A 27,188-nucleotide genomic window follows, 5' to 3' on the forward strand; every position below is an offset into this window, starting at 1 on the left:
TTACTCTACTGTGTTTAGTGAAACTTGGCTTAGGTTTTCAAAAAATTTGTAATTTCTCTATTTTTTTTCTTCAATAGAATTAGTATATTCTGGTGAGACTGTAGCTGCAAAATTTTTATCTATAAAAAAATTGTTGAATATTATGTGTCGACCTTCGTGGGAAGAAAATTATCCTTTCACTCTATCTGAGCTGTAAGTAATTGAGGCCTTGGAGTTGCTGGGAACCAATGGTTACATCACCGTGATTAGAGTTGAATTAATGTAGCATTACATGACTCATAGAGAGTATAGCAACCAGTAGATGATTCATGGGTGTTATAACATTAGAGGTAGAAAGGCATTGTCTGGATTACAGTAGTGTCATTCTCGCTCTCTTCCAGTCATGATATGTTTAACCCATTGAGGATGGGCTGATTTTGCTACAACACGCATTTCCCATCCATACACTTGCCCGAGTATGATACTCAAGACTTGTCCTCAATGGGTTAATAGGGCTTTTCAATAATGTATTGCAAGGATGGGGAAGACTCCAGGGCCAGGCAACTTTGTGACAGGTCCCCTTTCCTCCATTACAAGTGTTATGACTACATCCACCAAGGAGTTTATGTTTTGATGGTGTAGATTTGTTTGCCTGTCTTTTTATTTGTCTGTCTGTTTTGCAAAATAACTCAAAGACTTTGGAATGAATTTGGATGAAATTTTCTTTGAAAGAAAACTTGAGGACACTAGGAACAGATGATTAAACTTTGGCAGTGCTCCAGGGCCCCCATGTCATAAAGGGTTTATTATGATGGCAACTCTTGCTGGAATGGCAATTGTCATAGTGATGATCGACAAGAATCCAGCTTCCTGATTGGCTGTTGCTGTGGGTAGTTGCCATTCCAGCAAGAGTTGCTATCCTATCAACTTTTATGAAATGGGGCCCAGATCACCGTCTGGATACAGGAATTAAAATTTTTTAAAGGACTCTTTATCATTGGGAAATAGGGTTGAGAAACAAAAGAATTCAAGCTGTGTGTGTCTGGGGTGTGCATACACACACTAAGAGTGCAAGAAGCTTAAAGGACAAGTTCACCTTCATAAACATAAGGATTGAGAAACTGTAGCAATATTAGTAGAACACATCTTTGAAAGTTTGAGGAAAATCGGACAATCCGTTCAAAAGTTATGAATTTTTGAAGTTTTTGTGCAGTAACCGCTGGATGAGAAGACTACTGCAGTGTACGATGTCACATGCGTACAACAATGTAAGGAAAATATAAAGAGAATTTCACAAAATTTCATCTTTTGAAAAAAGTACCCATTCCCTTGACTCGTTACCGACATATGTCATGGGTAATATTATTCCCCCTACCTTTAGAAAGAGGCAAGTCAAATGCTCTTTTATTATGCGAAAAAAAATGAAAATATGTTGAATTTTCTTTACATTTTCTTTATTCTGTTGTACTCATATGACATCACAAGCTGTAGTAGTCTCCTCCTCCAGCAGTTCAAACACACAAATTTAAAAAATTCATAACTTTTACATCGATCGTCCAATTTTCCTCAAACTTTCGCTGATGTATTCTACTAATATTGTTGCATTTTCTCAATCCTTATGTTTATGAAGGTGAACTTGTCCTTTAAAGGTAGGAAGAGATAGTGGAAGAGATTGTTTATCATTGAGAAATGGAGGCATTTTTAGCATATCGTTGCTGGGGGGACAAGACCTCGTATTTACAAAATGTCAAATGTTCAGGAGAGCCAAAAAACATGGCAGCCAAAGCACTACATTGAATGGGAGAGCCTTTCCTTTGACATGCCTTGGTGGCTTCTCTCTTAGGTAAGACAGCTAGGATTTTGACAGGACATCACTTAATTAACCGATTATTTTACCATAAATCCAAAAAAAGTCATTTTCACCAAAATGTGAGATACAAGGTCTTGTCACCCCAGTGACGATATGGGTATATGAGTGGAAATGAGCTGCTTTGTGGAGGTCTGTACACTCAGATTGCTTTTCTAGTTGTTATTGCTATTACCATTATTATGCAAAACCAAGACATTCTATAAGTTCAATCTCCTGCGAGATTTAATCCAATAAAATTGTTTTAATGTATAAAAAAAATGAGGTATGACTGCAAAGAAAGCTGGTTTTTCATCCATAATCATGTTAAAAAGAAAAGTAAATCCAGTGTCTTGGTTGCAAATATCCTATGAACAGAAGAGGTGCATTGCTGTAAGGCTGATATTTTAGAAAGGCCAAGTGCTAATGTCTAGTATACTGAAAAGATTTTCATGCCAGACTCAAAACTATTTCTACTTCGGTACTTTTGGAGTAACTAATTCTAACAAATTCTTCTACTCTTTAATATGAGTGTAGTGTAATTTGCTTGTCCACATTATGAGGAACGTATTCATAACAATATATGAATTTGAACAATTCTGGACAAAACTTGGCTATTTTCTCTACCATTATTTCAAAGTTAGATCTTTCTCTCTCAACATTGCTTTCTTGGCAATGTATCATCAATTGTTTATATTTTTGTTTCCACTCTAGATAGTAGATCGAGGTCTATTGTAGTTGATAGCCATTGCCTAAAGCTACAATAAACCGCAGCAAAAATACACAGTGACCAATTACATCATGGAGCATTTTGAGAGCCAACATTTCTGTTGGGATTTGCAACTGATGGATGTGCCATGGGCTTTTGACAACATGTCTCTGTGAACGGATTACGCTGATTCCCTAAATCCTTATTGATGGCAGGCCTTGCCCGCATGTTTTATTTGATTTCTTGGATGTATTTGGTCATTAATCTACCATGATTAGTGTCTTTTATTGTGAGCAGAGAGAGACAAGGAGGTAACTTGACATATGACATCTTTTCTAATGTTCATCTCTCTTTTATCTCTCTATTTGTACTCAAATTGCCATTATTGCTATGAACTTTTCCTCTCTTCATCGTAGTTAAATCTGATATTTTTCTCTTTTGTACTGTCCCATGCTTTGTCTCCATTTTTCTTCTTTTTTTTTCTTGTTTTCCTTTTACTTTGGTTTTCATTATTGCAGTTGAGAATTTTTAGTCTTTCCTTTCCACTTCAAGCATATCTATTCCTGTTTATCTGCCAAATTGTCCTTCATGGATCCTCTTTTGATTCTGTGTCTTTTGTTAAATCCATGCACTTTTGTTCCTTTGTCTCGTGTCATCTCCTCCCCCTCTCTCTCTGATCGTTTTCACATGTACCGAGAGTGCATAATTTGAAACACTATAATGTAATGACACGTCACTTGAATCATGATTCAAATTATGCAATTTTGCTGTGCGAATGCAAACTGGAATCGTGGAGAGCGATTTGAATCGTAATTCCAATTGTGATTCTTATGATGGTCCTGAGGTGTTTTCCAATCTCAATTCGCCAGAATTATGGAACAAAACAGTTGTGTGTATGGATTGACCTTCAAGTCATGTTTTGGGGTTGGAGCTTACTTTGACTTTTCAACCACATTTGCAAAAAAAAAAAAATGTGCTTCTCAAATGCTCGCACTGCAGTTAAAGTGCACCCTGCTTACTGCTTAAGAGTTAGTTATTGAAACTAAAAAGAAGCCACACCTCCCCTCCTTGCTCTGAAATTCAAATCGTCAAATCTGCGAGGCATTTCTTGGTCCTGTGTACAGACGATAATTCAAATAGTGATTTTAATCGTGATTGTAATTCAGCATTGCAACTACGTTTCTCGACTGGTGTGAAAAGGGCATGTGTATGCCTGTCTGTCTGTATGTCTGTCAGTCTTTAGAGCTGCCTCACTTCAACTCTGTTCTTGAATTATATGTATCTTTTATATTTCCTGTTTCTTCATTTCATCCTGTCACATGTTGATCAACCGTCTTACTTTTCATCCCGCTGCAAAAGTTCTTTGAAACCTGCGGTCCCTGCATCCATGAATTTCTGTCCCTCTCGAGTAATATTCCATCCAGCATTGTCTCTCTTATATCGGATCCTCCATCTATCACTGCTCCTCATTCCATTCCGTCTCTCGCTCCGTCAATCTTGTTTATCCCGCTCTGTCAATGAGCATGTCAGATGTCCCCTCCCGATATCGGATTGGACTTGAATATTCATGATGTAATCGTAGACACTTGGCCGGTCTCCCTCAGTGCTTCTGGGTTGGGTGATAGAGGGAAGGTGAGCTTTGTCTAATTAAACTGTGCGATGATTAGACTGTCGTGGAGTTTTTTTTTTTTCCGTACAAGAACAGCACCTGATGAAGTGAGATGCACTGAGGTGCATTTATTCTGTCTTTAGTTCACCGTAAGCTGTTATTGGTAGGTTGTATTCAAGCAGTCTGTGAGAGATAGTCATAGACTGAGTGTTTTATCTATATTACACTCCACTGCCCTGTACATATCACAAGTGGGTTACCTTACACAGTTTCTTCCATGTGGGACTACATTACAGCATTTCAGTCAGTTGACCCAAATGTAGTTACGTGATAACTGGGTTCCAGCTTTGGTTCTGCTGCTGCTGTCACTAATGCTTCACAGAGTTAGTGTGAAATGATGTTAATGAATTGAAGTGCGTGTGGTCTTTTTTTTTTCCCCGGCTAACCATCACAGTAATTCCCCGTGGATGGTTACGCCATACCCTCTCAATGTTTCTTCAGAAAGAGTGGAACACAGAAGAAAGTGAGATAAAAAACAACTACATAGTTTTCCACCTTATGTATTCTACAACAGTTAACATGATACCTGTGTTACTCAGGAAAGATGAATCATCTAACTGTCCACACTTGCTTAATTATTTAGCCTGTGCATTAACTTAAACTTTAACTGCAGAGAGAAAAATACATGCAGTATCTTTGAAACATTTCCCAAAATGCAATATGAACTTTTGCTAGTAAAACCTATTCATGAGCTCACATGTCTGTCTGTAATTAAGTGCCTCAACTTTTTCTACAGATTACCCTTTGCAAGATTACATCACCAACCATAATAGCTGAATACATTTGCACATTAACTATTTTGATATTGATTGATAATAGGGCTTTCCCAAAGTTTGCCATTAATTGTATAAAAAGGGAAATTCAGTGTGGCAGAGTACCTCTGCCTTTCTCCTGGTGAAGGGGACCAAGGGAAAAGTCATCATCATCATCATCATCATCACCATCATCATCATCATTATAGTCATCATCATCATGCTCATCCACCGTGATGGATCTAATTCCACCTGTTGTACATTACAATGACATTGTAATTATTCTATGTCTTATGGCTTTAACTGGTTTCCTACTCTTTTTCTATCAGCGATGAATCAGGAAAAAATGCACCTGTTGGAGTTCATATATTTCTCAATGTTGTCTATGTTTTCTAGGCAGCATCTTTTTTTTTTATTTGGAGTGCAATACAGTGTCATTCTGTACCTTGCTTGAATCCTGCTTTTTTTCTTCAAGTGGTCTATGTTTTCTAGCATTCTTTTTTATTTGGAGTTCAATACATTCATGGAGAGTGCCATTCTGTACTTTGCTTGAATCCTGCTTTATTTCTTCATCGTTCTTTTCGATAGAATGACAAATTGACGCGAGAGGAACGAGCTGCCGTCCGCATCCAGGCCTGCTACAGGGGACATCTGGCTCGCAAACAGTACCTGCAGCTTTTACTGCAGCAATTCGACAAGGTATGAGTCTTTTTTTTCCTGGTGTATCACAAAGCAGAGGCTCATGTTAGTAGTTCAGAGAATTAGCTTGTTTGCCAGGACATTAGGAGTTTGTTCATATGTGGCTGCATGTGATTGTCTATATAGTGCTTGCCAACCCCTCTCCATGCTTTCATTTTTTTTTTTTTGTGAGTAAATGTTGTGGGTTATGGCACATGTTTACCCATATTTCTCCATATTCTATCAAATGTTACAGAGTTGATGTCTCTGCACAAATTCAATACATTGTACATACATATATGCACGCGTACCACATAGGGGTGTACATACATACATACATACATACATACATACATATGTATTCATATTTATATATTTACAATTACTTGAAACTATTTATAAAACAATAAGGACACAAATTCTAGTGTTGATCGGTAATTCAAAGACACATAGAGGGCGATGTATATAAATGCTATCCCTTTCTGTCACCCAGAGCTTCTGAAAAGACTTCGAAAATATTTTTGGTGTATCTTGATCATTTTCATATGATATCAATATGTCAGAACTACAGTGTATGCCACACTTCCATTTCCCAGTACTGTGATAGTACCCATATACTCTTGTCCTATTAAGACTCATCAATATTTTTTTTAAAGGGATAACAAGCTACTTTTCTTCCATCACACCAGTAAGTTTAAATTTGAAGGGACATTATTGACATCAGAATTCGTCAGAATTCATCAAAATCATCATTACTATCATCATAAGATGTGGACCGATTTGTTTCAGTTGGTGCGTACCATACCGCTGAACCATACACGGCGAACTTGCGTTTGCCACCACTTTATACATTCATGCTCGTAGTGGGTCAATGACATCATCTTAAATCATGATGATAACTTCCCCGCCAGCTTATCTGGGCAGATTTGAAGATCTTTGGGATGATAGACAGCAGCGTGACAGTACTCGGTATCCTCGGAGATACCTCACGTTCCGTCCCTGTCTCCGACATTTTTTAGAAAACGGAGAAGAGTGCGAAGTAGAGATGGATGGAAGACGAAATTCGGAGCATCGCGGGGATGAAGTGGAGTCCCTATTTGAACATGCAAATCGGGAGATTTAAAGATAGCGCGGCAAGCGGCAGGGCAGAATACCCAGTGGGGTTTCCGACATACTCCAGGCTTGAGGAGTGCGTGATTACGCCTACCTGGGGGGGTTGCCATCCCCCATGGTGGTGCTCGTCGGATTGCGGCCAAATAGTCAGTGACGCAGGCTGCATGGCTTATTGGCTAGCCGTCCTCTTGGGTTCTAGAGGAGTTCATCGTTGAGACAGACCGGTCCTTAAAGGGATGGTACAGTTTTGCTTGAGAAGGTGCTTCAGGTTTCCAATGTTCTTGATGATGATTTTTACGATAATAGGATACCTGTCATGAAATATTAAAGAGCATATAATTCTAAAAGGTATTTAAAGTTTATTTGATCTAAATTGGTTTTGAAATGGCTAGCTGAGATATCCCAAACAAAGTGATGCTAATTAAAGGTGGGACCCACCTTTCTTAGGATCGCTTTGTTTTACTTTGTTTTTGGAAATCTCGGCTATTTCAAAACTGATTTTCATCATATAAAGTTTGAATTCATCTCAGAATTGTATACTCTAACTACATTTCATAAAGTGGCTTCAATGTATCTTTCAAAAAATTAAAAGTTGAATACTCACCTCAACCAATACTATGCCATCACTTTAATGGTGATGACGTTAGCTTCATCTTCCTCTAGAGAATTTCTTTTCTTTAACACTTACTGTGCTTCATTCGCTGATTGGCACAGATGCTTGGAAACTAATTGTCAATGAATAGAAATGAAATTACCCAATCCCTCTGATACCTATTGTATCAACCGTACCGTGCTTTTGGACTGAGGCAAATTGCTAAGTACTTTCTAACTTAACTAGTTTAGATAAAAAAATGGAGGAATTCCTGAATGCTCATTAAAGAAAAAAGTTCAGCAAGTTTAGCCAATTGCCTAAGCAAAAAGGTTACCCCCCCCCCCAAAAAAAAAGAACAACAACAACAACAACCCAAAACATAAAAAAACACACACAAACAAATGAACAAACCCTCAAAGCATTTGGCTCTTTAGGACATGAGTAAGATACGAAACCTGCTGTTTGTTAACTGCCATTTTTAACCATATGTATTAGAGCATGGAAGGGAAAACATCCTTCTTATACACTGCATTTGGGTTGGTTTGTTTTGTTTTTTTAAAGAATATGCACTGTGCTGTCAGCATTGTGTATTATGACATTGTCAACCATAATGTCAAGTTGATTTTTATATTTGTTGATTATCTCTGCCTCCTCTGCCAGTTCATCCATCTTAGATCCAATATCAGCTCATTCCATCAAAAGTGTTGATCTGACCAAGCTGCAAACAGTAAAACTTTTGCTATTGCTACTTACACATAACTTTTATTAGAGGTAGCAATATTATGCTTGTGATAGGAAAGGCTAATAAGATTTTCTAGTCACTCAAATTGAAGAAGTTTTCAAATGTAAAGGCAGCAAATTTAAAAAGAAAAGGGGGGAGAAGAAAAATACAAAGATTGGTCAACAGAGCTCTAAAAATAAGTGAGAGAGGGGACACTGCATGAGTATCACACAAATCAAAGTCATTTATTATTCATTCATTTATTCTTGGGCTTATCCACAACCCTGCATCAAAAGCACAGTGATGAAAATTTCCTGCACGATGTGAATGGAGCCCCTAAATTTGCTGGAGAGAACTGCTCCCCCCCCCCCCTTTTCTCTCTTCCCTGGAATTTGAGTATGAGTGTAAGTGAGGTCTCTTAAGGGAATTCCCCTCTCTCTTTGCCCTATGCATGCTGATAACTGTTGGTATTTAGTCTCCATAATGTTAATGACTATACCCTTTCCCTTTTTCAACTCCCAAGAAGACATCCTGTCTACTACAGCATCATGCAGTGCATGTACATGTACATGGTATTTGTAAGCCTGTGCCTTGAATCTTTAGTAATGTCCAAAGGGGGGAGGGGGTGGGTTTACATAAATATCGGGAGCCCATTTCCATAGAGAGTTCAGTCATTTTGTCATTGCGGTTACATAAGTTAGACTCGTGCAGTGGTTCAAAATTCTAAAGATTAGCCAAACATTTTAAACTTTAATGATTAGTTTGGTGTTTAGCACTGTATAGATGCACTCAAAGGTTAGCGATGGTAAAGATTGGTCAGTGATTACAAGCACAAGACATCCATTTGTGAGCTCCAGGGGTCTCCACTCATATAGTTTAGTGTCATGTGGAAAGTATCAAAGTGTTATTTATGTCACATGACATGTGAATGGTCAAATGGCAAGAAAGCCATGATATGATGGTCATTCCTTCACAGACATCAGTTATCTATACTTCATTTCATTACATTTATTTCCACATGAAAAATATATCCATACAACGAAAGCTGATGTTATGTTGGCTGCCCAGTTTGACCATCTTTTGAATGTTTGCACATCTTATGAGCCCCATGCAACCCCCTCCTGTTGCCATGGCAATAAGATTCATCTATCCGTCCAAGAGCACTGGCACTTCTTCCTTCACTTATGTATCATCCCTGATGTCTAATTCCTGCTTGTACATGGTGTCCATCCTGCCAATCAATTGCCACACACAGGTGTCCCAGTGTGGGCTCCATTCAAGGTCAACATAATACTGTATACGGCAAATATTTCGCGAGTTTTGTATTTTTCGCAAATTTCGCAAGTCAGGTGCTATTCGTGAAATTAGAGACACACGAAAATATTGACTCTGATCCTGATGTGAATGTGAGGTACACGTGTACTCTTCTTTGCTCAGTCCAGGACTCCACGATCGCGAATTTAACCACTCACAAAATTGTCAGAAATTTCCGATTCGTGAAAATTTAGACTCGCGAAATATATGGCGTATACAGTAAGTCTAGAGGAATATATACAACACATTTCTTTTTCTCTTTCTCTCTTTTCTCCCTCAGAGGGCCATGTTTCTCTTTTTCCCATGTCTCCCTTAACTCTTTATGTGCCATGGTGGAAACCCCCTGTGTGCCACGTTATTTTGAGACACGAAGGTAGTCATGCTTTGAGAAAGAATTCTGTTTTTCCGATTTGTATAACTTCTACAAATTTCTGTTAAGATGGGCATAATAGCAGGCAAAGTCAAAGAGGAATGCCAAGCTTTGTTACAATTTCAATTTTTGTTTTGAATAACCAGTTGCTACATTACTGTAAAGGCATGATTTTTGCACATAAAACCGTGAGAGAAACTTATAATGTACGAGCAAATCTACTTGGGAACACCGCTTGATGGTCGATTTCCACATAGAATGCAAGTCGTATACGAGAGGAACAAAAGCACAAGAAACGCTTTCATTGTGCCGCGGGATTAGCAGTAATTAGCGGTTTATCGATCGGTCTTGGCGGCTTTGTTTGTTGAGCAGAATATGCGAAGTTGGCACGCCGTCGACTGAGTCGGACGTGCGAACGTGGCACATGAAGAGTTAAAAATGCTTTTGCATTATTCTTTTCAATCAGATGATATACTACCCTTTGATTGTCTGGCATTCAGTATGTACCTCTCCATAGTTGTTTTCCCCATGCGTTTTCCATCCTGCCCTGAAGTATATTAAGAGTGAATCTTCATTATTTACCACCCGATATCTTATTTCTCTTCGCTTACAGGTCACTTTACATCTTATTTGTATTGTAGGCGTAACATATTTCCTTCTGTAATTTCATATGTTTTGTTTGTCTTGATTTCATGTACTTAGTATCTTTCTCTCTCCTTTCTGTTTCTCTGTCTCTTCTCAGTATTTGTATATTATGTTCATTGTTAGCATATCAATGTTTATATGTTTGCATTTGTGAGTATGTTTCATCACCTTTTGAAGAATGGGCAATTGAATAGTGGAATGAATGAGACAAAGGCAAAATATATCCATCTACTTAGAACTGTGTGATATAGCTAGACTAAATCAATACATGAAAAGATTCTTTCTTCCATATTTAACTATTCTTACTTTCATCATTAGTTTAAAGCCCCTTGCTAACATTTGCAGATGAAGAAAAAAACAGCTTTAGTGCTTCAAAATAGTTCTAAAATTTGAGTTAGGGATAAGAATAATCCAAATAGAAATATTAATCAGTAGGCCTATAAACAATGTCAAGTATTTTTAGGTGTACAAAATATGAACAATAGTTTTATCAAAACCATTTCTAGGCAAAACTGTCGATGTGATGGTTTATTGAGAAAATTAGTGATATCTCCTTATATTTTTGGCTTTATTTTTTTTTTTGTAAGGTGTTTTGTGATGCAACTGAACTATACATAATATGTATCAAATGTGACAATTCACTGCTCCAAATGTTCAATGGTGACTTTAAATGCACTGTGAAAATCTCTCCCTCCATCTTTTTCATCACACGCTGTTTCTATCACTCCTTCCACCCTCTTTGTTTGCACCCCAAGTTCCTGCTTTCTTTTCCTCACACAAAAAAGCACACATTCCACTTACCATCAGTGTATCTAGCCAGTCTTCAATTAGTATAGTGTAGTCTCAGAGTGACTCTGCCACCATTTTCTCAGTAGAGCCTCTCTGTCGATGCTGCACAGCCTGTTTCTTGAGGTCGACTTTTGACCCAGATCTTTCTCTTCTCCTGGCTTGATACTCGGGCAAAATATATTTCAGACGCATTTCAGACAGACTTTTCTGGAATGTCTAGATAATGTGTTACTTTCACTTCAGTTTGTGTGTACAAAGAAAGGGAGAGAGAGAAAGAAAGGACCCAGATTTGAGTCAGTTTATTCAATTGCACTTTTCTTGCACTCTACTACATGTCTTTGGATAACAAGTATGTGTGGTGTCATTTTCCAACTTAAGGTAATGGCATCCAATAACAATTAGTTGTTTTGGAAAAAAAGGAAAGGTGTGCTGTCATCATCTGCAGTGTCTGGAGTAGATGCCATTGTGTTTAGCAAATTACAGGATCAGTTATTTCCACTTCTTTTTTTTGGGGGGGGGGGTGGAGGGGGATAAAACAAAACATGACATTGTGTCTCCCATTTTCTTTTATGCATCAATAATTCACATGAAGACTATTTTTCATTATGTCTGATGTTGATGTTATGTTATCTTTATTGTCAGTGGGTTGCATAATGGCATTGTAGGAGTTCATACAATACATCTGTCAAAATATATGATCTTATCAGTATGTTATCTGCAATGTTCCTCAGTACTGCCTCACCATGGCATTTGATTGGTGCTTCACCACTTTGTACAATCTTGACTTCTTTGTTTTCTAGCAGATTGCAGCTGTAGACTGTACATTTCACCCTCCACTGTTCAAATGTCTAGTGAAATTATTACTTCTTTTTGTTCTGTACATTTCACCCTGTATTGCTCAAATGTCTAGTGAAATCAATACTTCTTTTTGTTCTTTCTTTTTTTTTCGGGGGGGGGGGGGATGGATGTAGATCAAAGGCAGAACTCTCACAGAGAGGATATGAAAAGTGTTAGGGGAGGATATTATATTGCTTGGTATGTATATTTGGCCCAGGAGGCATAGTGATGATGAATGCCGTCTAGACACTGAAATGAGCCGCCTTTACTGTATAGAGCTATATTTCCAATCAAGTTGCATTGTACTGTGCTGGCGCTGTTTGAAGAAAAAAAAAGAAGGGAGCAATATATAAGGAGAGATGAAGTGTGATATATGAATTATTGAAGATTTTCAGACCATGACTGTAAAATAAAAGAACACAACAAATGAATTCATGTACACATCGACTTCTGCACTTGCATGTGTATTTGTCAGGATGTTCTTTTTATCATTTCATGAAGAGATGTATGTTTCTCAGAACAGATCATGACGATATGATGAACCAATGTATTAGTTATGGTCTCTCAAACAGCAGTATCTGACTGCAGTTTTGACTGCATTCTTCCTTCGCAATATGCAGAGGCAATTACTGGCCAAGTGCTTGATTTGACTTCTCACATGCCTGCCTTTGATTATACAATTGAGTTCTTTTCATGATGTTTTAAGTTTGATATTTGACTTTTAAGCTTTCTGGCATCTCAAAGGTACTCATTCATTGATATGGATTATGATCAAAGGAGTTACCTTATTCTAAAACCTTTTACTTGTTCAAATAATTATAACACTAACTTTATAACTTCATCCTTTTGAGCTAGCCATATCACATGTTCTGGGGAAGTTGTTGAAGCATTAGACCGTGGGATAGGATTCAGAGCTCTTTTTTTTTTTTAATTTCATTTTAATCCAACACCATTTATATTCAGAATGGGCCTGTCACCATCTGAGATGTTATCTTTTTTTTGTCTTGTATTCACTATGCAGGAGGAGGATCAAAGAAGAAAACGCATGCTGAGACAGTGTGAGGAAGGGGAGTTACTACTTGAAAAGTAAGTGCAATCAGGATTGAAAGAGACTAACTTTAGTCACAACTTGAAAAACAATAAGAGTTCAAACAGACTAACATGAGTCGCAATTTGAGTACGTAAGCACAGTCAGAAATCAAAGAGACTAACTTGAGTCTCAATGTGAAAATTAAGTGCATTCAGAGTTGAAAGAGACTTGAAAAAGAAGTGCTGTCAGAATCGAGAGAGACTAAAGCCCGCCGCACACTACACGATTTTGCCCCGATTCACCGGTCTTAAGACCTTAAGACTATAAAGAAGTGTGACGTCACAGTCTTGCCATTTTCTAGTCGTATGACTGGGTCTTAGCGCCAGTCGTAGAGATTTGACATGTTGAATTTCTACGACTGGTCGTAGGCTTTCAGCCATTCACAATGCAGTAAAATGCAAGCGCACACAGTGCGCACTGCGCGCGTTTTACAGTCGGGTCGTATAGTGTGCGGTGTCCGGTCGTACGACTGGTCTTAAGACCCAGCTTGGCTTAAGACTTTAAGACCAGGCTGATCGTGTAGTGTGCGGTGGCCTTAACTTTAGTAAGCGCACTCAGAATGGAAAAAGACTCACTTGAGTCAGCTTGAAAAGCAAGTGTATTTGGAATTCAAAGAGACTAGCTTGAGTCACAACTTGAAAAGTAAGTGCACTCAGAGTCAAAAGAGACTAACTTGAGTCACAACTGAAAAGCAAGTGCAGTCAAAGTGGAAAAAGACTATGAACTTGAGTCAAAATGTGAAAAAGTAAGTGCAGTGAGAGTCGAAAGAGACTAGTTTGAGTTTGTGCTTAAAAAAGTAAGTGCAGTCAGAATGGAAAAAGACTCATTTGAGTCAAAACTTGAAAAGCAAGTGCAGTCAGAATGGAAAAAGACTCATTTGAGTCAAAACTTGAAAAGCAAGTGCATTTGGAATTCAAAGAGACTTGCTTCTAGCTTAATGCACAATTTGATAAGTAAGCGCAGTCAGAATCAAAAGAGACTAACTTGAGTCACAATGTGAAAAAGCAAGTGCAGTCAGAGTTGAGAGAGACTAGTTTGAGATAGTGCTTAAAAAGTAAGCTTAGTCAGAATGGAAAAAAGACTCACTTGAGTCACAACTTAAAAAACAAGTACATTTGGAATTCAAAGAGACTAGCTTGAGTCACGACTTGAAAAGTAAGGGCACTCAGAGTTGAAAGAGACCAGCTTGGGTCACATTTTGAAAAGCAGCTAGAATTCAAAGAGACTAACTTGAGTCACAACTGGAAAAGTAAGTGCATTTAGAGTTGAAAGAGGCTAACTTGAGTCACAACCTGAAAAGCAGTCGGAATTGAAAGAGACTACTTTGAATCACCACTTAAAAAGTAACATGCAGTCAGAAACGAGAGAGACTAACTTGAGTTAGTGCTTAAAAAGTAAGCACAGTCAGAATGGAAAAAGACTCACTTGAGTCTCAACGTAAAAAGCAAGTGCATTGGGAATTCAAGGAGACTAACTTGAGTCACAGCTTGAAAAGTAAATGCAGACCGTGTTCATATATTTATTGTAGATTTAAAGATGAGTGATTGTGCACGTTAGGAGCTGCACTGGTAGGAAAGTGCTTGGAGTTCATTGGCTGCTTCTGTTTAATTCATTGGAGGGAGTTGGGATAGCAAGATAGGAGCATATCAGGCAGACTTTATATCGCTGTGATCTGGGTTCCAGTTATTCATTTATCCTGTAGCCAGAAGCTTGGATGATGAATTTTTGATACATAAAAAAAGGATTTTAAATAATACATGTACTTCAAGTGGAATGGACAGCCAATGGAGGTCTCTCAATTGGGGTATGGGTGATGTAAGCAACTGTTCTCATGCCCTTTGCAGATATTCAGCAAAATTTTCCTCCATATTTCATAATTTTCTCTGTTGCCTTTGTAGATCTGCCCTTCTCACAACCCTAGGTGCACTTTGTAATACTTTTAGACAGTCACAACTATAAAGACATACATAAAGAGAAAAAGTGCAATAGTTTGACAATATTTATGTTGTAACTCCATCCATAACAGCCAGCTATAGCGTGCGACACAAAATGTGGGTGGCTTGTTTTTTAGCAGAGGCTGCCATCCCGATAACAATTGAGATTACTTGCTATGACGCGTGGTGGCGTCTCCGATTGCCGACTTCAAGACAATCAGAGAGAAAAAGAAACCCGTACAAATCCGCCACGTCAGAAACCCGGCCGTTATCGCAAACGGCGGGGTAAATTACAGTCATTGAAATGCACATGCAGTGCAGATAACATGGCAATTACTGCACCGAGAGAGTTGATGGGGGTGATGGGGTATGAGGGGGGGGGGGGGGGGGGGGACTAGGAAAACTGAGGGGAAAAAGGAAGAGTGGAAAACAAGTGGGATTGGATGATGACAGTGTCGTTTCAAAGCTCTTGAAATGAAAGTGGACGAGTTTAGGGGCTTTGTGCAAACTTGATTGGAGGAGGAGAGAAGTTCAAAGAAAGCAGGGCAAACGAAGAGCAGGAAGTAATGAGTTCAAAAAGCAAAAACTGATGATATGTTTAGCCACAATATTACTGATATATGTTCACTCATTGAAAGAAAAATGAGGAGAAAATGATCCTCATCTATACATTGGTAGTAAACATCAAAGGGGAATAAACCATTCCTCATTAGATGAAAATATTGAGCTTTAGATTTGCGACGAGGACGTTTGAGATGACGATTGCGTTGGACGTTCTCCTCTTTCCCTACGTCATGTTGCAACTTAGTAGCTTTAGATTACGCGAGGACGCAACCTATAAAAAATAAAATGGCGCCCCCATATGATTGGTGCATCAAGTAGCTTTCTGCGTTGTGAATTGAGCGGACGTAAAAATAGCCCAGAACGTGTAGTGAAAACTCAGACGACGCAAGCAATAAATAGATCGCCTTTGATAAGCAATTTTGCGCATGCTCAGAACAAAGTTTTATTCTCTCTCTTGGAACGTCCCTGTTGCGAAAATCTAAAGCTCCCTACTATTGGGTGGGGTTAAACAACAGCACAGGAAAAGGTGTCTGCGGTCAAAAGTTTGTTTGTTTGTTTTTTTAGGTTATTGCTGCCATACTAGCAAGTACTAGCTTTGTAGTACCATGCAATATCAATGGCATTTTATTAATATCCTAAACTATTGTGAAGCAGTTTAATATCCATGCATTTCCATCAAACTCCATATACATTTTTATTCTTGTTTTGGCATTTTTTCACAAGTAATGAGGCCAGCATTGTATGAAAGGCAGAACTGCTTGCTTGGCAGTAATTAACACACTCCTGAGCTTCTTGTAGTAAGGTAGCCACTGTCTGGACGATATCAATTGATGTATTAAAAGTAAAGCCCTTACTCACTATACAGTCAGATTTGATCCCCCCCCCCCCCTGCAAAAGTCAACTATGATACTCCCGCACGCCGCTTGCTGTTGGTAGAAACCGAGCGGTTCCCAGACTTGTTTACTCCCAGCTATACATACCTTGCATTGTGTGTGTGCACTAAAACCTAGATCATATCGTTCTAAAGATGGGACAGAAATGAATGCAAATATGCAATAAAAGCAGGTAATTGGAATAGGTACACACTCTGTTTTCCAGGGGAGCTAATCCACTCTATCATGGCTGATGAATATTTTGATTGCTTCAAAGCAAGGGGCCCGACGACTTTGTAATGCCTACTTCCAGGCCGTTAGTTGTTCCTAATGCAGTGATTAGGTTGCTGGCAAGTTTTTTTTCCCACTCTTCCTTCCCCCCCCCCCCCCCCATCTGTCTATCCTTCTCTCCTTCCATCCCTGTGCATTTTATCCACCTCCGTCTCTTCCCTTATCAGTTCTTCTGTCTCTCCCATATCTCTCTATTCTGGTTTGTCTCATACTACTGTCACTTCTATTTTCATTGCAGCCCACTGGCAAGCTTAATTTTGTGTTGCTTGAATACTCCATTGCGGTAGTATTCCATTTTACATACAGTGTTTACTCATATCTCTTATGAACCCCTTGTTTTTTTCGAGGCTTCTTTCTTTTTCTGTCTTTCCCTGTCCATCTCTGTGATTATTTTCTATTTCCTGAAATCTCTTTAACGTCACAGTTTTCTTTTTTTCTTTTTTTTTTACAAATTAGTTTTATGATAGTGCTATACCACTGCACCTGTTTCTATTATTCATATTTCATGGGATCCAAATCTTGTAATTACCTGGAGCGTATGAATCTGATATAGACTCTGCTGGCATTGTTTGGTTGTGTGATTGTTTCTTTAAAGTAAGGCAAAGTAAGGAAGTGTACGTAATTTCTATTTTAATGAATGCAAAGTAAATTCAAAGTGATATACTGATCTAATTTCACTAGTCACTGGATGTTAGCATATATATATCAAACAAAAAAAAATATTATGATATATTCTACTGTTAATCAGGAGTACTTACAGATTTACAACTTCACACCACAACTGATTCAAGGTGTTTTGTTTTGTTTTGTTTTTTGTCCTGTTTTGGGGTTTGGGGTTTTACAGTGTTGCAGAATAAGTGCTTGGTAGAATAACATTTTTTTTTTGTAGTTTAAAGAGTTAAAAAGTAAATTGTAAGTGACATGCAAATCCCTCCAAATAAATGCACGTCAATAATCTTGTACAAGTTTACCTTTGTACAGCGTAGCCTTCAACATTCAAAACGGATGAAACCAATTGCTCTAAGTAAAATGAAAATATGTAATAGTATTTCATGCTGTATGATACTACATATATTTTTTTTTTATATCCTGTCGTACATACCACATGTGCTGGAAATTTCTAAATTGTCAGTATACCATTTTTTTTTTTTTTTTACTCTCAGGCTTTCACGATGTCAGAATGGATAAATTACTTGAAATCTTTGAAGGAAAATTTGATGTGACATGCCAGCGTGTATCTGCAATTGTTTCAGTTGAAAAATATTGTCTTCTCATCTATGTCGAAACAAGTGAAATTTATGATTTACAATGTAATGATCCATATTGTCTGTGTTTACTTGTGCGCAAATTTGTTCATTGCCGGTCCTTTCATTTTCCTCTTCCGAAAGATTCTGTATCATCGTTCTTTATAGCAAGGATCCTCCTCACATGGTTTACAATCGACGGGCTCGGCAATGTACACAAAATCCGATACATTTTACGGTGGCGCATGATTAATCAGACAAGCAAGATATCTATGCTTATCGGGAAGAGAAAATGTTTAGACAGCCTGAGTAATAATGGATGATAAATTACCGTGCCCTCAATTTTATACATGTATTTCTGCATGGCGGGACCAGGAAGTATACCCTGATAACCTCCCATTGAGATGAGCCTGCAGATGGATTTTTGTGGTGAAATTATGGCCAGTGTTATGCAGTGTGATGATGGAAGTCTGTGTGGTGTTAGCTTATACTTATACTGATTTTTTTCTTTGTGTTTTGTGAAACAGTTGAACAGTTTGAGTGCAAAAGGAGTTAACTCCCTATGTGTCAATTCAAGTTATTTGCAGTTAAAGTCGCTAATGAACAAAGGAAAATGTTTATGTAAGAAAATATGGAATTGTTTTTATCATAACTTCAAGAATATTCCTTGTTATGTAATAAAGTGAGGTATCAGTGGAAAGGTTTTATTTTGCTCTATCTAATTATGGACTCACTGTAAAAATGTTAAAAAATGGTACTTAATCTGTTTTGCAACCAGACTCTCCTTTTTTTGTAAGACGAAAAAAGGTTTTAAAACATCTTTGCCTGCAGATTGGTACTGCAATGTTGTGTTTATAATAAAATCATCGTATGATATCAACAAAAGGCACATATTTTTATTTGAGCAATTTAATAGCCATAACATGAAGATCAAATTTATAATCTTTTTACTTTTGCTTTGTGTGTGTGTATATATAAATACAGCATGAACTATTTAAAGTGTTGCCCATCCCCTGAATTGTTGAAATCACTGCATCAGGAAGGAATATGAAAATAGCTTACACTGCAGTGTCACTATCAATTTTGGAAGTACATAGATTCTACTTTCTGAATTCTCCAAGCTTGGTTAACTCTCCTCATTGTTCAAATCCACAAATTCATTCTCTGACTCAAGACAGTGTTTAATACACTTAGTATATTGCCTTAAACTACAAATTATCAAACTTTACCTATCAAGCTGTGTGATGTTAGAATAGATATATGAACACTGAAACGTGTAACAACAATTTCGCTGGCACCATCATATCTGCGGACAAATATGACAATGCTAGGTAGCATGCATGACTCTGCATGCATCCCAGATTCTTTACACTGGGAAACATTGTCAAAACAGTGCTGTAGAATTTGAGTACATGGTACCTAGGCGTTTGTATGAATACTGTTGATGGCTTCGAGTCATAGCTAACGAGCTACAAAATTATCGCTTTCATGCCATTTTTACCAGAAAAGATGGGATGAAAGGCACAGAAATGTATGCTGCAGAAAATCCTTTCTTTTCAAGTTCCCGAAGCATGTATCCACTTTAAGAATTAGATAAAGGTCATTGATATCCTGTGTAAATGTCAGAGTGTAGCTATTACTCAAATGTTGTGGCATGTTGAGCTAATGATTTGTCATTTGTCTATGGATAAAGTCCTGGCTTCCATTAGCCGTGGATGTAAACTACTTGAAAATTAATGCAAGGAGACAGTTAACATAAGGGGGGTTGGGGGAGTCATGTCACTTTGAAAGTAAACATACCTAAATACATGGCACTTCTTTCTTGTGGTACTCAATTTATGGCCCTTGTGACATGTTTGCATGAAGGAATGTGTGCCTTTTGACTGCTTGCTTAAAACCACAATAAGATTTCCTGGTAACTACCACTCAAAAACAAAAATGAAAAATACATTTTTTCTTGGGGGGGGGGGGGGGATCCAGTGAATGAGTTTCAGAAATTTAGATTTCAGGGGGTTGCCTGATTCTATGCACTCTCAGTCATTATCATTATTTTTTAGAATGTCAAGTGTTGGGAGGCTTTGAGAGTTTTGAAATGTTTGTTCCATCTTCAAGATGACTTTATTCACAAAATGATCGCAGTAAGTCAAACAAAACGTTAAGAATTGATGCAACCAGAATATCAATTCTCTTTTCTCAATTCATGAAAAAAAGAATATAGCAAATATGTTTTAATGCAAATAATGAAAGACTTGTGAAGTTATTCATTTCAGCTTTGAAGATAAAGGTTTGTTTGTCTGTCTCCCCTCCTCCCCCTCCTTTCCTTCACACACTGTCTCCTTTCTTCTACACCCCCCTCCAAAAAAAAAAAAAATCTTAGTACTGCATCTTCAGCACGGGGATAGAGTCTGTTTTATTTCCTGCAGCCAATAAACATCAATCTGGTATGATAGCAATCCCAAGAATGTGTCTTGAACACAGTTTGACGCAAAATTCTCTTGTGTCAGTTGCTCTCAGCACGGTAACAGGTGCTCCACCCCTCCCCCTTTACCCCACTACCATGACCAACCTCCAGATTGGAAGATTGCACTTGGTGTTTGCAATGAACTTCAATCACTCACTATCACTTAACCCATTGAGGACAGGCTGATTTTGCTATAACACACATTTCCCATAGACACGTGCCTGAGTATTCCTGGGACCAGTCTTTAATGGGTTAATAGGGAGACATCTTTGACAGTTAGCTCTAGTGTTACCAGTATTTCCTTTTCCCTATACTACTCTTAGACCCCTGAATGGTGATTAGCTTCACCCTGCAGCTGATAAGATTTACACATTTTAAACAGAGGAATTTCATCTCTCTTTAAATGTCAGATCATAAAAAATAAAATGTTCTTTGATACTTCCCATGGACTTAATCATAAGGTTGATACTTGGATTGGTAATATTTCTGAAAAAAAAAAACACAATATACTTTCACATGAAAGTTATGCAAAATATCGCAAGCAGAGCTTATTAATGCTCTTGAAAGTGTGACTGCCTTGTCTGATAACATGAAATGTTGCATAATACACAGAATCAAATTGGCTGTTTCGTTCTCCTCATGTCTAGTCACTCAAAGCGAAACATACTCTCGTAGCGATACACGCTCATAATGTGTTCTCCCGTAATGTGCAACACCTAAAAAGTGGATCTGAATCCTTCAAACATCACGCAAACTGCTTTATGGTGTGTGATCATCGTTTCTTGCCCCACTTTCGATCAAGCAAAGGACAGTGGGAAGTAGCTGGCTTTTGATATTCCGCCATGAACAGAGTGAATATTTTACAGCTCTCTCATGAAAAATGGCAAGCCAGAGTACTTTATAAAAGCCTGTAAGAACAAGACAACATGATAAATAAGTTCCCTTATAGGCTTATTGCAACGTCTTTCTCTAGAATCACACTTGCGAGTTTTCTCGTAACAGGCTTGGCATTGCAGTTAAGTTGCCATGGTGCCCTTGTTTTATGGCTGATTCCACCATTAATCATCCTCATCGAGCCAGAAATTGGGTCATTATCTCTGCCTTTTCAGTGCCATCCCCAGAAATCAATGTTTGAACGATCAAATAAAACTCCGGGTGGCGCCAAGCCTAAGTGCGCGATAGAGATATCATTTTGATAGCTTGTCTATATACTATCCCTGGAGAAAAAAAAAAATCCGCTGCCTTCCTGAGATCATTTTTATATGCCCTAATCATTGCTTCATGGATGAAACCCTCTTTTTGTTTCATCTGTCTGCGGATTGCCATTTCAAATTGGCCATTATCAAGATGAGAACTTCGCATCTCAAAGGTGGTCTAGGCAGTATACTGTACTTGCATACAATATATATGATTCGTTGGAAGATACTGTCAGGTTGGTGCCAAATGACAAAAAAAAAATAAAAGAACTTACAAAAAATTGATATTCACCCAATGATTTGTCTGGACTTCATATTTAAAAGTTTCAATAATGTATCAAGGCTTTTTCACTTGGAGCTGGCTGAATGTTACAGCTCTAAGTGATTGCTGATAGGAAAGTTTCGAATGCTGTGGATTATGTACGACTGATAAAATGTCAAAACTATACTTATGCGTTGTAGGCTTGAAGGATTTGAGTTGGTGTCAAATGCGTTGTAATCGATGATATCGTTGAGATGTTCATTAGAATGCTGATTTCTAATCATTATCTTGCAGCACAACTGTCATACATGGATTCATTGTTTTGTGAGGTTTTTGTCACATATGCAACCAATACCTTACAGTGATGTCAATAATAGAATCTTATACACAGCTCGATAGAACAAATATCATTTCAGATACAGTAGTGCACAGTTCAAACGTAGCTAGGTCATTTTCTTATTTTTGTCAACCCACCATAATGCAACATTCTTAGCTTTGTGCAGCACCTGACTGTAATTCAGCAGTTTTGTCAAATATTCATATAAGATTATACATATTTGTACTTTATGGCACAGTGGTTTTAAGGTTTACCATGTGTGCAGGTATTTAATTTGATATAATTTTCAAGATGCAGTTTATAGTTCAAAGGTGAAGAGTTCACATCATGTTGAATTTTGATGGGATTACCATAAAGCTACTGTGCATATAAGGGTATGAAATGTCATTCTGTAGTTACAAATGTACCCTGAAATTTGCTCTTATTTTCCAACTGCTTAGATGACTTGAATGTTGGCTTGAAATATCTTATCTATTTTTCATCCTCGTGGTTTGTTTTTCTTCCTGTACTTTTCAGTCACCGCTTGCAAGTTGAGTTTGAGGAAAACAGATGTGTGAGGCGCAACAAGCTGCAACGATATGAGTCCAAGATAATTACGTAAGTGAAAATGGCTGGTAAAAGTGATGCAGTGACATTATTGGCTATTGGATGAGAAGTGTTGTGTGCAACAACCTCTGGATGTGAGGTTTGAATTAAAAGTGAGCTGAAAAAGTGCTGATACTCACTTAGAGATCTGTAGATGTATATTATATGTAAATGTGTGGAAAGATACATTGTACTTAGGTGTATTAAATAGAAAGAAGATTGAAAATAAGCTACAGGGGGTGGGGGACTTGCCCCCCCCCCCCATATTTTTTCGTAATACATGGGAATAGTGGTTCATGGTTTATTGAAATCGTGACTCGCAGCACTATGGATTGCTGAATTGCTCGCAATTGTACATAAAAGACATGATGTATACATATGAACATAATAAACCTGTTTGTACTGCAGATATAAACATGAAATTGCAATTCTTTATACATACACGGTAAAATGCATAAAATGTAATTCCAATAATTTGCTACGAGTAAAATGCCTCTTTAATAGTGCATTTCGAACAGCTGCTGAGGTGCCCAGAGAATGTGTCTTTAAACATCACACGGTAATAATGTGTATACGGTTATGTGTGTGTGCATTTAACGTATGTGCATTTAGCGTGTGTGTATTCAAGCGCATTATGATTTGTTTGTTCAGTACTGAATTGCTCCCATTTGTACTCGAAGAACATGCATAGACCTGCACAAAACATAACAAAACCGTCTTTTACTATACAACAAATGCTATCACAAAAAACACAACCTTACATATATGAAACCAAATTGTTTAAAGTATGTAAAATTCAGATTCTTACCACAAGGAAATAACCTCTTGCTGTATATCAAACATGCGCTTAAGGGGAGCGTCTGTAAACATGTGTGTGTATAATGTGTATTGATGCGGGTGTGTGTATAATGTGTATGTGTATAATGTACTCTGTATATGTGTCATGTGGATAAGTGTGTGTGTATTCAAATGTATGGTATTACATAGAATAGAATACATAGGGTCTATCCACTTGGCCACCCCCCCCCCCCCCCACACACACACACACACATACTTTTTGTGGCACCAGAAAGTTGCACTGAAGGCCATTTTTTTTTTTTTTTTGCTTGTTAGCTGATGAAACCTGGAAGTGGCACCAGAATTTATAAACTGGGCACCCTCCCCCACTTGTAATAACATGGCATCAGCCATGAGCTGCTCAACTGCACCTTATGTGGATTAAAAAAAAAAAAAATGTCTTTAGATAAAAGTAAAAGGCTGACACCATGCTTGCAGTTGCAGTCAGAAAAAGTGTGGCAGAAAAATGCAGGAGACATGGAAAGATAAAAAAAGATAGATCGATAAATCATAGTTGAGAATAGGTGGGTTCTTGTTTGTTTGTATAGATGGATGGGATAATAGATAGGTAGATGAATTTTTGAATAAATTGAGTGAGATGCTGATGGATGAAAAAAATAAGTATGGTGGGCTAGTTGATGGATTGATTTTAGTATTAAAAAATTTGTTGTTAAAAAAAATTTGTTATCATGGAGAGGGAAAGAACAAGAAACAGATACATACAATGACCGTGCACCACAAAACGAACAAAAAGTTGCACACACTGATTTTGTGTGGAGACTGAAAATAGGTGAAATGGGTCAACCTAACCGATCTTGACTTTTTCATATTTTCTGAAGGAGCAAGTCTTCTTCTACATTATGTTAAAATTTGGGATCATAAAATAGGCATTAAAGTGTGTTTTTTAGCAGTTTATCTTGAATTTTTTTGGTAGAATAGTGTGATTGGTGTGTTTTTAGAGTCCCCTCTTCATTTCTTAAAAACCTTGAACACACTCTTCACTTTAAACTCAAATAACTTTTGAAAGGATGATGTTACTGCTTTGAAAGTTGGCATCAATTATGAACAGAATGTGTTGATACGGCACTCTCAATTTCAGTTTAATCTGATAATCCCTTCATTGTTGTTACTCTGGTGGTTTACATCCTGTTTTTTTGTCCCATTCGTTGCTCAGCCAGCACGGCTTGGTACAGATTTAGTGCCTGAATAGACACTGCACTTCAGAGCCTCTTTTCTCAGTTCACACTTTTCCTGAGTGTGTGTTTTCTTTCCAATATTTAGATAGGTTAGGAGAGTCCATTTGATTTGAGTTATACATCATTTTAAAGCTTAAAGTCTGCTCTTTTAGAATATGCTCTCAACTAGAATTTCATGTCTGGCGACTTTCTGTGCGTTTTGTGATGCAGGGTCACATATGTAGTGGTAGCCCAACTCGCTCTCAAAAAAAATGTGAAGGGCGCATTTTTAAAAATCTTCTTCTTTACCTGAAGGGGGACTGAGGGAGAACACAAGAAAGAGGTCGATTGAACCCATATTATTTTCAGGAACAGATTACAAATAGGATCTAGGTAAAGGCTTGAGACTGCCTATCTCATTTAATAGGCCATAGCTGTCGTAAATGATTCCAATTGTTTACCTGATATGCCATATAGGCCCCTCGTACGGATCCGTTTCTGTGTCACCTCCACATACTTCCTAACCACCGGCCACCCAGCTCTTTCGCCGTGCTGAATTCCCCCCCCCCCCCACCCCCCGACCTCCGTTGATGGACGTGGGGCAAGGGAAGGAGGGCAGGCCAATCGCCAAACGTCATATGCGAGAGAGTCGCGAGTGTTTTAGAGTAGAGTGCCCCCTCGAAAAAGGTTGACCTGCTTTGGGAAGCAGCAAGACAGCAGCAACGCTAAACAGGCATTGCCTGCGTCACGCCGAATCTTTGCAGAAGTACTGCTGCATTTGCCCCCCCCCCCCCCCCCCCCGCCATTTAAAAAAAAAGTACAAAAATCATTGTGGTATGAATTGACCTCTCTCATAAGTAAAGATCGTGCCCGAGATACTTAGAATTGTTCTTGCTTGTATTTCTACTTCGTGGTACTATTTTGTATTTGGGACAATTATGAAGAGTGTGGGCTAAACCTACACGAGGTGAGGCGACATACAATGTACATGGAATGCAACCATTTGTGTTGTGTCTGAAGGGAGTATGGACTTGATTTGCAAGCAAAGTCCTGTCTCACAAAACTTGCTTCTGTTGTCTACAGTATGGAGTGCTGGTAAGCTCGGTTTGATTTTAATGTTTTGTTTTGTTTTGTTTTGTTTTTGATTAACAAAGAAAATACCTGACAGATAAACTTGCTGTTAATAAAAAAAAAGAAGTGAATCAAAGGAGTGGCTAACTGAGCCCAGTTGGACCATATGTTGGACAAGTTATTATCTCTTTTGTACCAGTAAGCCAACAAACGTGGTGTGCTTTAGACCTGCCAAAATCACTTCCACAGGAGTTTGAGTATGGTATTGCATGTTAGGTTTTGCTCATGTATTGTCTTAATTACATAAAATTTCACACTGCATTTCATTGCCCTCATTAAAACAAGAATTAATGTGTATTTCTGTATATATAGATGTGGGGCTTTATATTCTTCATTCTCCCAGGACAATAAACTCCTCATCTTCATGCAAATTTGACAAATTTATCCTTTTGGGGGTCATGTTACACTTTAAATCACAAGATAGCTAGTAGAACAAAGTTCCAAAGAAGTCTAACTTACATAGTTGATGAGACTAAATTGTTTTAAAAAAACTGTTGGTTTCTTACCCGTCAGCAGTAGATATGAAACAATACCGTGACTAGATGATACCTTTTAAGTGTAGACCTTGCAAATTGCAGTGTAAGGACAATTTCTAAACTCTTTGAGGTTTTTATCTGAGCCCTCTTCTTGATGAGCCTGCAACTTCAGCACGCATTCTTTGATTAGATGGAGGGAATAGAACAGGTACAAATGTGGAACATTAATATGTACACCTGTGCCTGCACCTGCATTTTTCCCACTGTCATGGCAAAGATTCTGGGAAAGAAGACTGATGTTAGCAAACAAACCCACTGGCTATCTTCCCCTGCCCCCCCCCCCCCTCCTCATCTATCATTTGTTAAAACTTGAGTTCTTTGATTCATTCATATAAAGCTGTCAATGTACAAATTTGTACCTAGATTTAAAACTAAGGAGGTTTAATAGTCAGTGTATATATTTTGTTTGAAATTGGTACATTTTAAACACTTTTCTTGTTTCAATTGATTTGCAAGTTCAAAGTGTTTGAGTTGAATTTGAAAGTTATGTTAAAGGGACGGCATGACACCTTTATGAAATCATCTTGATATGTGCTTTCAAATTCATTACTGGAAAAATGGATTCTGAAAAAGATATCATACAAAATATGTTATTGTTTTGAGAACTCCGGAAATAAATCAAAGTGACACAAATGGAGGGAGATGTATTTTATTCAGTC

The 27,188-nt window shown here is 37.9% G+C and overlaps 1 pseudogene; it reads left to right on the plus strand.

The window, feature by feature from the left end:
• The window catches only part of LOC139727610 (uncharacterized), a 176,089-nt pseudogene that overhangs the window by 121,971 nt on the left and 26,930 nt on the right, over positions 1–27,188 (plus strand).

The sequence above is a fragment of the Diadema antillarum genome, unplaced genomic scaffold, assembly GCF_040938485.1.
Source record: "Diadema antillarum isolate AM-2024a unplaced genomic scaffold, OU_Dant_1.0 seq00000136_RagTag, whole genome shotgun sequence".
Lineage (NCBI taxonomy): Eukaryota > Metazoa > Echinodermata > Echinoidea > Diadematoida > Diadematidae > Diadema > Diadema antillarum.